Source organism: Mauremys reevesii, linkage group 12 (genome assembly GCF_016161935.1).
Source record: "Mauremys reevesii isolate NIE-2019 linkage group 12, ASM1616193v1, whole genome shotgun sequence".
In the NCBI taxonomy this organism is placed as follows: Eukaryota; Metazoa; Chordata; order Testudines; family Geoemydidae; genus Mauremys; species Mauremys reevesii.
Genome location: NC_052634.1, coordinates 30,648,533 through 30,661,201, shown reverse-complemented (window position 1 = coordinate 30,661,201; position 12,669 = coordinate 30,648,533). Strand labels below are relative to the sequence as shown.

Genomic DNA, 12,669 nt, shown 5'->3' with positions numbered 1-12,669 from the left:
TGCACCCCAAGTTCCTCATCCTCATCCCTGCCCCACCCCAAAGCCTGCACTCCCAGCACCGAGCACACTCCTGCACTGTGAACCCCTCATCCCCAGCCCCACCCCAGAACCCTCACCTGAGGGGAAAAACGTGCAGCTTAAATTTGGTGGTCAGTTTGGAGTATCATTTTGTTTAGCACGATACTTGACTATTTTACACCCCTTCAAAGTATGTAACTGGTCGTATACAGGTGTTACGAAGTGGGAATGTGCTTAATGTTTTCTCTGAATACTGTCTGTGTGCCTCAGTTTCCCCAATGCATTTCTTAAGGCTCTAGATGGTGGGATAAGGGGGTGTGATTGTTGTAAAGCTCTAGAGGGCCAGTGTGATGGTGTCTGCACAGAGAATGGCCGAAACCCTGTCTCCAGGCAACTGATGGCCTGAGCCCCTCCCCTGCAAAGGTGCCAGCTGAAGGTGTTGGAGACAAAGAGATCAGGTGAGCAGAGAGGAGTGGGGCTGGAGGGTTTGGGAGTCTGGAGCTGGCTGGGGACCAGGCGTGAAGTGCAGACAAGGGGGTCTGGCTCACTGCCCCAGAATGGACCCGGCCTAGGGGTCCGGTTCACTGTACCTACAAGCTCTGTTTTACACCCTGTTCCTGTCATCGAATAAATCTCTGTGTTACTGGCTGGCTGAGAGTCATGTCTGACTGCAAAGTGGGGGGGCAGGACCCTCTGGCTTCCCCAGGACCCCACCTGGGCGGGCTCGCTGTGGGAAGCGCACAGAGGGGCAGAGGATGCTGAATGCTCCAAGGAGAGACCCAGGAAGGTGAAGCCGTGTGAGCTTCTTGCCCAGAAAAAGTCTGCTCCGAGGGAGAGGAGGCTCCCCAAAGTCCTGCCTGGCTTGGTGGGGAGCAGTTCCAGAGCATCGCCCAGGGACTCCGTGACACCCGGTACCCACCACAGGGAAGGCGAGTGGGCTTTCTGGACCTGAGAGAGTCCCTAGGAGCATGTGCAGTGACTGTGGCGCAGAGTGAGTGTGCTGCGGGAGGTGGGGACGATGGGTCCCTTCTCTGGAGCTTGCGGCTGCCGGTAACAGGGAGGGGGGTCCTCTCTGGCCCTAGCCCTGGGGCAGCCTGTCTGCATCCCAAGTTCCTTATCCCCAGTCCCTGCACCCCCAGCCCTGAGCACCCTCCTGCACTGTGAACCCCTCATCCCCAGCCCAACGCCAGAGCCCACACCTGAGGGGAAAAACATGCAACTTAAATTTGGTGGTCAGTTTGGAGTATCATTTTGTTTAGCACAATACTTGACTATTTTACACCCCTTTAAAGTGTATAACTAGTTGTATACAGGTGTTACAAAGTGGGGCTGTTCTTAATGTTTTCTCTGAATACAGTGTGGGTGCCTCAGTTTCCCCTGTGCATTTCTCAAGGATCTAGATGGTGGGATAAGGGGGTGTGATTGTTGTAGAGCCCTAGAGTGCTAGTGTGATGCCGTCTGCACAGAGAATGGCTGAAACCCTGTCTCCTGGATACTGATGGCCTGGGCCGCTCTCCTGCAAGGTGCCAACTGAAGGTGTTGGAGAACAGAGAGATCAGGTGGCCTCCTAATGCCTGGAAAAGAGACAAAGGCCAGAGGAGGGAGTGTCAATGCCTGTGCAGACTTCCGGGAAGCGCACGGTGTGGAACGGGATGCTGGGATGCTTTGGAACAACTCCATACAAAGCCAGTCAGGACTCTGGGGGAGCTTTCTCTCTCGGAGCAGACTGTCTCCAGTGCAGGAAGCTTACACCTTCCTGGGTCTGACCTCGAAGCATTCAGCCCTTCCACACTGTGCGCCTTACGCAGCGAGTCTGCCCAGGCAGGTCCTGGGGCAACCAGAGGTCCCTGCACCCCAACTCTGCAGTCAGATGTGACTCTCAGCCAGACAGTAAAACAGAAGGCTTATTAGATGACGGGAACACAGTTTAAACAGAGCTTGTTGGTACAGAAAACAGGACCCCTCAGTCAGGCCCATCTTGTGGGGTGGGGAGCCCAGAACCAAGTTCTGGGTCTCTCCCCATTTCCCCAGCCAGCTCCAAACTGACACTCCCTCCTCTGGCCTCTGTGTCTCTTCTGGACAAGGAGGCCACCTGATCAATTTGTCCCCAACACCTTCAGTTGGCATCTTGCAGGGGAAACTGAGGCACCCTCACAGTATTCAGAGAAAACATTAAGAACATTCCCACTTTGTCACAACAGGTGCAACAAAATATAATACCGTATATTGAAGTAGGCAAGTGCCGCTTCTGACTTTCCACTTTTAATTGACCCTTGTAATCTTGTGGCACTGACGCGTTGTAGCTTCATTTTATATCGGCTTACAGGGCGGGAGTGGGGGGGCACCACCATTTTGGGCCCCACCAAAAATTATACAAACCTGTCGCCTATGGGCGGGCATGGGGGTTTCTGGCAGGCAAGGGAGAAGGTGAAAGGAGGCGAGTGGTGGGTGGAGACTGACTAGGAGGGACGCAGCAAGCCAGCGGGGGGCTAGGGGGTGAAGAGGGGTGTGATGGTGGGGCCCAGCAGGGAGGGGGCAGGTCCTATTTTACTGCTGTGATCTGGTCACCCCATGTGCAGTTTCTTCCTGCCCCCACCGAACCTTGTTTCGATGGGGCGGAGCTGGGGAAGGAGGGTTTGTTTCCACGGGGCCGGGCGGCGCGGGGGGGGGGAACAAGGGGGCAATTTTATATTAATAAGGAAATGTTTTATAAATTTTAATAAAATAAACATTAGTGAAGAAAATCAGTTGTACAACTATCAAAACAAATTATTTTCCTGATATGAAAGTGCAAATCAGCTAATTAATATATGATGCAATGTCTGTACTAGATAATTTTGTTACTATTTATATAGTCATGGAAAGTAAATAATACATGGAAGAAATGAAAGGGGTTTTTTTTAAGTGTTTTTTTGTTTTAGTCATCCCTGCCGGGGCCCCATCGAAACTGTTCAAATTGGGCCCCGCACTTCCTGAAGCCGCCCTGACAATGAGGCTAATCATCTAGTGGAACAAGCTCCACAAGGGACGTGGTTAATTCCCCATCACTGCTGTGTGTAAATGAAGACCGCAGCTCTTGCTGCAAGACACCTGGTGTGTGGGTGTCCCTGTTCCCCCTTCAGAACCTCTGGTACATGGTGCTTCCCTCCTCCCAGTTCAAGATCCCCATCATGTGGGTGCTCCCATCCAGGATCTCTGGTGGGTGTCTCTGTCCCCCACCCCATGAACTAGCTCCCGTGTGTGGTTTCCCCTGCCTGCCCCCATCCGGGATCTGTGGGTGTCTCTGTTCCCCTTTTCAAGATCCGTGTTGCAGGGGGGCATCCCTCCCCCCAAGTCAGACTCCCCATCGTGTCGGTGCTCCCATCCCCCCTTCCAGGCTCTGCGGGGGGTGTGTGTGTCTAAAAAGAGACTGTGTCTCACTGTCTTGCCCAGGCTACACTGCAGGAGCTATTCACAGGCGTGATCCCACTACTGATCAGCACAGGAGATTTGACCTGCTCTGTTTCCAACCTGGGCCGGTTCACCCCTCCTTAGGCAACCTGGAGACCCCAAGCTCCCCCAGGATCACCATATTGATGCTGAACTTAGTGTGGACACCTGATCAGCACAGCCCCCTGCAGCCTAGAACTCCTGAGCTCAAGCGATCCACTGGCCGCAGTCTCCCCAGGAGCTGGGACCACAGGTACCAGCCATGGAGCCTGGCTTGTTTCTCAGCCTGGCAGCTGGAGCTTTAAACTCTGCTTGTGAGCTCTGTGCCTTGGCCAGACGGGGACAGCCTGGAACTGGGAAATGCTCCTGCTTCCCCCACCCCCATCTCATGTCGAGCTGCAGGCGCCACTGTCGTCCCAGGTAAGATCCTGGACGTTTTGGTGCCCCCATCCCCCGCCCAGGGGTCCGGGTACCTCTGCCCCCCATACAGAATCCTGGATGTGTGGGTGTCCGTCCCTCTGCAGAGGATCCCGGAGTGTGGATGCCCTTGTCCCCCCCCACAAGATCCTGGGTGTGTGGGTGCCACTCTCCCCCCCAGTAGATCTCTGGTCGGTGGGTCCCCAGGGTGTGAGTGCTCCCAGCCCACGATACAGGCTGGGGGGTGGTATAACTGGCTCTCCCTGTCCTGCCCAGGCGGTGCTACAGCAGCTGTTCACAGGGGCAGCAACCCCACTGTCACCCTGCAGCTTTAACCTGCTCCAGGGGTGACCTGCTTCACCCCCCCCGTGGGAGCCCGGGGACCCCGAACTGCCCAGAATCACCTGATTGATGCCGAGCTTAGCACAGACACCAGCTCATCCTGGCAGGGAGCTGCCCTGAGCCCTGACAATCAGCTTCCCTCCGCCTCCTGCTGCACAGTGAGGATCCCACGCGAGAGGCTTTGTGCCCAGTTTGTTCAGGAGCATCCCAGGCTCCAGCTGTAAACTCTGCTGGTCAGTTCTAATCTTTGGCCACACGGGGGCGGCAGTAACGGTCCCATCTAAACGCTGTTTGCGTTCGGCCCTTCGGATCGCAGATTGTAACCCGCCGGCAGATCTCTGAGTGCAGCCAGATCCCTCCCCAAACTGAACATTGAAGCAGCAGCTCCCATTGGAAAGAGCATGATTTTTGCCTTTAAAAACAAGGGAAATATCTGCAGCAAGAGACTGAAGAAGCTCAATTGATTTCATTGACTCCATGAATGTTCCTCTGTGTCCCCCTAGGAGTCATGCCCCACTTTTTGGGGACCACTGAACCCTACTCGCTAAGCAGGGGCTAGTGATGCCAAAGCCCAGGGAAAGGGAGAACAAGTGCGGGGACCCCAGCACTGAAGCCATGTGAAGGGGCTGCAGGAGAGGGGCAATGGCTGGTGGCCCAGGGAGTTAAGGGCAAGGGGGGCACAGGAGGGGGCAGGAGGTAGGGGTGAAGGAGGTGCAAGGGCTGGGAGTGCAGGAGCTAGCGGTAAAGGGGGAGTGGGGATCGTCCAGGGGCAATGGGGAAGTGCCAAAGTACAAGCCTTGCCCAGGGCACCATTTCCTCTAATGCTGGTCTGAGCAAACAATTGGAAATGACCCTTCAATGAGACCAGAACCATAGTGTAGAAAAGCCCCTTTGTTAAGTGGTGGTGACTGAGGGCTTAGGGAGATGGGTTAAAAAGCAACAGGCATTTGTCTGTGGAGGTTTGATTCTTGCCTGCTGTGCAAGGCTGGGGTGTGGTGTCTCCATGGCTGCACTTTCAGTGTCTGATCTGCCACAGAGAGCCAAGTCTAGACATACTCAGGGGCTCTATGCCAGGGTTTCTCAAACTTCCTTTCACTGCAACCTGCTTCTACCAAAAAAAAACAACTTACTACCTGACCCTAGAAAGACTCACCAAGCCCCTCTACACTGAGCACAGGCAGAGGAGACAAAGCCTGAGCCCTGCCCCAGTTAGGGGAGGGCAAAACCAGAGCTTGAGGGATTCAGCCCTGGGTGGTGGGGCTCAGACTTTTGGTTTCAGCCCCAGGCACCAACAAGTCTAATGGCAGCCCTGGTGACCCCATTAAAACAGGGTTATGACCCACTTTGGGGTCCTGACACAGTTTGAGAACCACTCCTCTATACTGAGGGGAGAGAGTTTTCCTGTGGGTGCAGTTAATCCACTTCCCAAGAGGTGGCAGCTATGTCAGTGGGAGAAGCTATATCGGTGGGTGTGCAAGCTGTGGTGTTTGCCACATTTAAGAAGTTTAATCAAACCCCATTTTTAAAACCACCTGTGGTCTGGGAATGGCAAAGGACCTCGATGAAGCAGGGTCTGTCCTTCAAAGTGCTGGACATCATGATTCCGTTGTCATGGGGATATTGCTCAGTGTTAAAGTGCTTGACTGCAGTTTAAGTAGTCCTCAGTTCAAACCCGCGTGTTCTCTTATAACCCTCTTTCTTTTTAAAAAAAAAAGGAAAACATTTTCATTTCCATTCTCCATTATGTTCAGGGGCTCCTCTATACAGGAGTGCTTGATATCAATGTAAACACTCAACATTTCACTGTCCAAATGCATAAAAACCTAGCAAAGCTGTCCATCAGCTGAAATCAGTTTTAATCCTCAAAGTGTCAATTTATGTTTTCATCAGTTAAACCAAGTTATCATATGAATGTACATTTGCAGATCCCTCTTCTCCAGGAGCTATGTTGTGCAGAAGAACAAGAACCACATCCAGCTGCAGTTCAGGAGTCTGATGACCAAAGAGCCACGAAGTGTTCTGAGGGCTGGAGAAAAATGCCTTCCTGGTGTTGGGAGGGGAACAGGAGAAAAGACAAAAGAAGCAAGAGACGAAGAGAAAGGAGGGAGGGATGGATGGAGGAAAAGGTGAAACCAAAAGGACAAACCCTAATGACCCCAGTGATTCTAAGGGACAAAATCCCAGGTGCGCAATAAAATTCTGCCTCCTTAAGCTCGTGTTTTCCATGCCTAGAATTCAATGGTCACCAGATGGATCAGACTGAACAGGTTTCAAACCTCGAGGAGGCTCTTACCTTCTAAACAGGGACTTCTGTTTACTAGTAAAATCACTAAAAGGGAAGGAGAAAACTCGAAAGAGGTTCCTCCTGGCGCTCACGTGCCTGAACCCGAATACTCTCTCAGTCCTCAAAGAGAGACCTGGAGAAGGAGACTTGCTGAAGCAAAGCCACAGGGGTCTCTGAGGTTTCCCTGGCCCCTCGCCCCTGTCCTGCCTGGCTGATGTCAGCATCTCTCTGTGAGGTCACCACCTCCCCACCACCTTTGACCAATAGTCTGAGGCCCTGCAAAAAGCCTTTGTGATGTCACTGCCACACCCCTCCCTTGCTGTGCTAATGTCCTGCCCCTGCCCAGGCACTTTGGAGGTTTGAGCTACTCCCTGTGGATCACCCACTCAAGGAGCGTTCGTTCTAGGAAGCAAGCCGGCTAGACAGGAAAACATCAGACGCTGCTCCCAATGCTACACTCCGTTTTTCAGAAATTAGTCGACTTTATGGCCAGAAGAGACAACTAGAGCATCTTATTTGACCCCCTGCATATCACAGGCCTCCTGTATGACACAATAGCTACTTTTGGGGCAAACACATTCCAGAAAGGCATCTAGTCTTCATTAAATGATATCAAGAGATGGAGAATCCACCACTTTCCCTAGAAGACATTTTTCTCCAGCCCTCGGAACATTTGGTGGCTCTTTGCTATTGAACGAGCTCAACCTGTTTAGCTTATCAAAAGAAGATTGAAAGGTGATTTCATTGAAGTGTTGAAGGGCCTTAATGGAGAGAAAAGATTGGGTATGAAAGGGCTCTTTAATCGAGCAGAGAAAGGCATAACAAGACCCAATGGCTGGAAGGTGAAAAGAGACAAATTCATATTACTACTAAGGCACAAATATTCAACAGCGAGGATGATTCACGACAGAAACAAGCTCCCAAGGAAAGTGGTGGATTCTAATTCTAATTCCTTATGAATATTCTGTGTGTTTGTGTCTGCAGGGGAGGAACATGCCATATGCCCAGAGGACTTTATTCCTCCAGCCTGCAAGGACAGAGGGGATGTCAAGGAGTTGGTCCTTCAATCACCCCCCCCCAGAAAGGTCCTTCTTAGGAAAGGCAAAATCCTGGAGAGAAAGAGTAACACTGAACAAGATTCCAGAAAGACAGATTTTTATAATCACAGTGAGAAGTTTTTCACCTGACCAGGGACTTGAACCCTGGACCCTCAGATTAAAAGTCTGATGCTCTGCCAACTGAGCTAGCCAGGCTCGCATATGAAAAGTACAAGTTGGTGCAGCGGTGAAGCTAGTCAAGAAAAAGCCAGACGGCCACAATAGGGGAAATCTGCTGCTCTTTCTCTCTTCCCAGCCCTGGCCTGGCTGGGTATTAGTGCTGGTTAAAAAGAGGGGAAAATATCGGCATCTACAAGCCATTCATAGCTGTACAAGACTCAGGCACAATACAGAGGTGCCCATCTGTAAGTGCCAAATGGTTGGATTGGCTAATGCAGCCTGTAGACGTCCAGGGCACACTGGGATATAGAGCCAAGTGTCCATCATCATCATCATTTCAAAGGGATAATGATAATGGTAGCAAGGTTCACAACTGACTCAGCTGTTGCATACAAAGGTGCACGTTTGGCAGTTACGTTGGCTCAGGTTGGCCACCCCAGTCTAGATGTAGAAGTTACAACATTTAAACTTGAAAGAGGGGCCAATTTCCCCATCATTTCCCACCTTTACATCCAAACACGATGAAGGTAGCAGATAGAGCCAGAGCAGGTTGTCTATGGGACCAAGTATATGCAGAGTATCCTCGACAGAGGTTTGTTCAACCTGTTCTTAAAAACCTCTGAGGACAGAGACACCACAGATGCCTTTGGGAGCCTATTCCAGAGCCTAACTGCACTCAGAGTCTGACATTGGTGAAGTAGGAAGCTGAGAAAAACAACACTGGCTGTCACATAAAAACAGCCCTTCCTGGTGCTTTAAGCAGTAGGTTCTGGTGTTTTAACAGCCATGGCCTGGGTTCAATTCCCCCTAAAAACCAGAAGTTTTTCAATGAAAATCTCCATTCATTTTGCATTTGAAATGGAAAGGAAAAGAGGGCTTCTTGTCCTTATCAACAAGGCAAAGAATGGCTTTTTTCTCAGTAAATATTTTTAAAAGGCGCTGACTCGACCTGAAGATCTCATTTCATTTGTATTTACAATGGAATGATTCTCTCTAGGATAGACAGAAATTCTTCAGCTAGACTCAGATTCCACGGGAATACGAGAAGCGATAGTGTATAACACCTGCCTTTTTCCGGACAACAGTGATGTCCAAGTTTTCCATGGACATTTCCCGTCCAGCACCTCAGGCCCCATCCAACAATACAAGAAACTGAAATGCACAGAAAGTTTCTCACCATAGGATTCACTGACCAGGTCGGGGGAAAAGTTTTGCCATTTGAAGATGTTTGAATTCCCTCCAACTTCTCTCATAGAAATGCTAAATAGTTGGTGGTGTAATGTTACAGGAGAGGTTGAAATTAGGCTATTTCATCAGATAGAAGACAGTGATTGTGTCAGGAGTGGGATGTGAATGGAGCCTAGAGCAACAAATGACAGTGTTAGGGGGCTTATTCCGTCACCCTCTTACTTCCCTGGTCCTTCTCGCATGACCAGAGAGCAACAATACCCAAAGTCCAAAGGCGCAAACAATTCGATGTTTATTGGGGTGAACGTCCAGCAAGCATGATTCCAGTTTCCTTCCTTAGTGTCCCCTTCCCAGCTCTGACACCACAGAACCTTGCCTGTGTCCCTGTTTCTGTTCCCATCCCCTGTTCCCATTTCCCCCTGTAGTAAAACATGATCCCAATTCCCCCATCCCCAGTCCCTGTTCCCATTTCCCCCCCGCCTTCCTGACTGACTGCAGACTATATAGTAAAACCTGAGTTCTGCTTAGCTATGCCTTAACCAATCATTTTACTGAAATGTAACTAACCAATCCTAATATACTGTAACGTGATTATCTAACCAATTATATTCCACCACCTTCACTGGTTTACACACAACAAAATTAATTATACAGCAGACAGAAACAATCACAGAACCAGACTGAGACCATGCAAATAAACATACAAAACAATACAGAAGGGAGGATTTCACAACTACATCTATACAGACATAAGGGTTTTCCAGCTGGGTCTATTGATAAGTGAGTTCTTGCCAGACAGGATGCTACCAAACTAAGTTTCCCTTTCTCTGGAGGTGACAGGAATATCAGGGCAGGATTGTATTCCTAACAGCCCAATAGCACCTTATTTCAATGTGACTAGTTGGGAATGTGTGAATGTGACCATACACTTCCCACCTTATGGCTGCCTTTGCTGCTTAGCGGAAGAACCAGGCCTCAGACTGTCACAGTAAGAGAAGGTGATTACACAGACAGACAGTGATTTTTTATTCTTTCTTTTATACCTTTATAACTAGCTAAGTGATAAATATACACCTAAATTCTTAAAGTACAGGCCTGAATATCTGTATCCTAACAGTCCTCGAGGTCAGGCAGCCTCTGGGTAAGGGGGTGGGGACTCAGATCCTTCCCCTGGCCAATTCCACCACGGTCGTGTATAAACCAGGGAGGTTCCCCACAATAGCCAGACCAGAGGGTTCCCCTTTACCCTTATGCTCTGTCCTCATTGCTTCTCTCTCTCCCTTCCCCCCATCTCTGCTGCTCCCCCTCTGGGCTTTCTCAGCACCTGGCCCCACAGCACTTCCTGGCAGCCAGAGACTGCGCTATCTGCACCTGCTCCTGTGGATGTGGCCTCTCTCCTGATTGCTAAGGAAAGGAAACTTTCCAGGAAATGGCCACAGCTTCTGGGAATCCCTGTGTGGCTGTCAACAGAATTTGGGTCCTGGCACACAAGGCAACTTAAAAGCTGAGCACCCAGACAGGGGCTTAACCCCTGAACCCTCAGATTAAGAGCCTGATGCTCTACCAACTGAGCTACCTGGGCTTGTTAGGAAACATCTTCACCATTCACCACAAGAATGAGCAGGCAGGCAAAGTGGGGGCAAAAAAAGTCCCAGGAACCCCTCCTCTTTTTCTGCACAGCCACTGCCTGTCAGCAGGATTCCTCCTCCTCCTCAGGGAGACTAAATCTCCCAACCTAGACAGCCGGTCCATCCGCTGCACATCAATCCCCCATGCCTGAGCCTCCCTGCCAAAGCCCTGCACCTGGCCCCATACAATTAAGTCTCACGTCTCGCTGGGAACTCGACTTCTTGTGCCCAGAGTGTCTCGGCCCCCTCAGCAGATGACCTGAGAAACACAGTGTCTGGCTTTTCCAAAGAAGAGCTTAGACCCCTTCATCATGTGGCCTAAAGGATAAGGCATCTCCCTGTGGATCGGATGATTCAGGATTTGAGTCCCCTCGTGGTTGTGCTCACTTTGTGCTGCAAGTACTGTTTTCTTCACAGCTGGAACCTCTTCTTGGTCACTCAGGCCAGTGCTCTGGCTTCAGCTAGAGCCCCAGGAAGGAGTTGAGGGTTGGGTGTCACAAAGGCTGGGGCATGAGCCCCAGGTGCTTCCAGTCTTGCCTTTGTCCTTCCTGACTTGCCAAAGAAAATGGGCGGCTCCACTGCCAAAGTGAGCACCCTCAGAGGCCCAGCCCTGCTTTCCTACCTTCTTCTGATGTTGGCCACAGAGCATCAGCAGCTGTCCTGCAGGGGTTTGGCATGGTAGGGATTCTCTGTGGCTGTCTGCTGGCCACACATAGGCATGGTCCTCCCCTCCTCTTGCCCTGCCCTCAGTTGCTTTTAAGCCTTCCCTTGGAGCTGTCAGCACCAGCTGCCTCTGCTCAAGGTGCCCAGAGGAGGAGAGGTGCTGGGCTCCCACCTGCCCAGCCCTGCTTCCTTCAAGCACAGTGGCAAGTACCAGACTTATGGGCACCAGGTAAAGCCATGAGAATCCCAACCCTAAGACACCAGTACCCAGCTCTAGAGCCCTGACCCACCATAGCCAGAAGGGAAAGACTTGTTCTCCTACAACTGGAGACAGGGAAGTTGAGCACTGCTAACTCCAGGGCTTTACCACAAACCAACACAAGGTCCCACTGAGATTTGAACTCAGATTGCAGGATTCAGAGGCCTGAGTGCTGCCCGTTACACCATGGGACCATCTCCTGCTGCTTTTTCTGCACATTGGTGACCCTCACGGGACTGGCTCATGTAAGGGACTGTTGGCCCCTTACTAAAACTTAGTGGGGTTTTTGGTTGGCTAGTTCCCAGTCCCAATAGAAGGGGGAAGGGCCAATGGGAAATCAGGGCCCTGAGACTGACAGTCCCCTGGGCAATGGGGAGAGGCCAAAGCTCCAAGTTAGCCGCACTGACAGGCCAGGCAGTGTAATGAGGGAGTCACCAGGCCAGGGGGTCCCATCCTCCATGGGAGCTGGAACTGCCTGGGCCAGAGTGGGGCAGAGCTAAGGAGAGAGCAGGAGCCTGAGAAGAGCTGGGGAGCAGAGCTGCGCAGGTGTAGTGCCAGAAACTGCTCCCTGTAGGACTTTGCTACCTGTAGCAGTTACTGAGACCTGAGGTTGTTCTTATTTGCTGACTTGTCCTAATTGGCTAACACTTGACAGTGGTTTCTCTAGCAAAGGCCAGTCCCTGGCCCCTTGGTCCAGACATCCTCATTCACATCAGGCTGGGGTGACCAGTTGTCAAAGATGAAATATTGGGACACGGAGGGCGGAGCAAAAAAAAAAAGCCAGAGGCTCCCCCCACACAGCCAGGTGGCAGTGGCACAGCCCTGTCTCCACCCAACTCTCGGCTCAGACCCCCGATACACCCCCAGCTCCCCCATCCCCTCACTCCTGGGCCCAGCCTGGGCTCCGAGCTCTGCAGCTGAGCTGTACTCCAGGTCCCTCCTGCAGCTCCCGGGCAAGGGGCGAACCAGGCAGCCGGGCCCGGGCCCTCCTGGCAGGAGCGTGTCTGCCCCACATGTGTCTCTGCCCCTCACCCACATGGGTCCTGTCCGCTCCGCACTGCCCCCAGCCCCACTGCGCTGCCCCGCAGGCTCCAGGGCTGGAGCAGCCTCCGTGCTGCGCTCCCGGCCATGGCCATGGCCCGTGTGCAAACCTGGGAGGGAGGAGGATGCCGCGTGCTTGGGGAAGAGGCAGGGCCAGGGCAAGGATTTGGGGAGGGATCCAAT

The 12,669-nt window shown here is 51.8% G+C and overlaps 1 protein-coding gene and 1 non-coding gene across 2 annotated transcripts in view; both read right to left on the bottom strand.

Annotated features, from left to right (window-relative positions):
• Positions 1–12,669, bottom strand: part of LOC120375640 (zinc finger protein 850-like) — a gene marked incomplete at its 3' end in the record, with an annotated part of 811,498 nt that overhangs the window by 124,070 nt on the left and 674,759 nt on the right. The window lies entirely within an intron of this gene.
• TRNAK-UUU lies at positions 7,671–7,743 on the bottom strand. The gene has a single exon. It is a non-coding gene; the product is annotated as a tRNA-Lys (tRNA).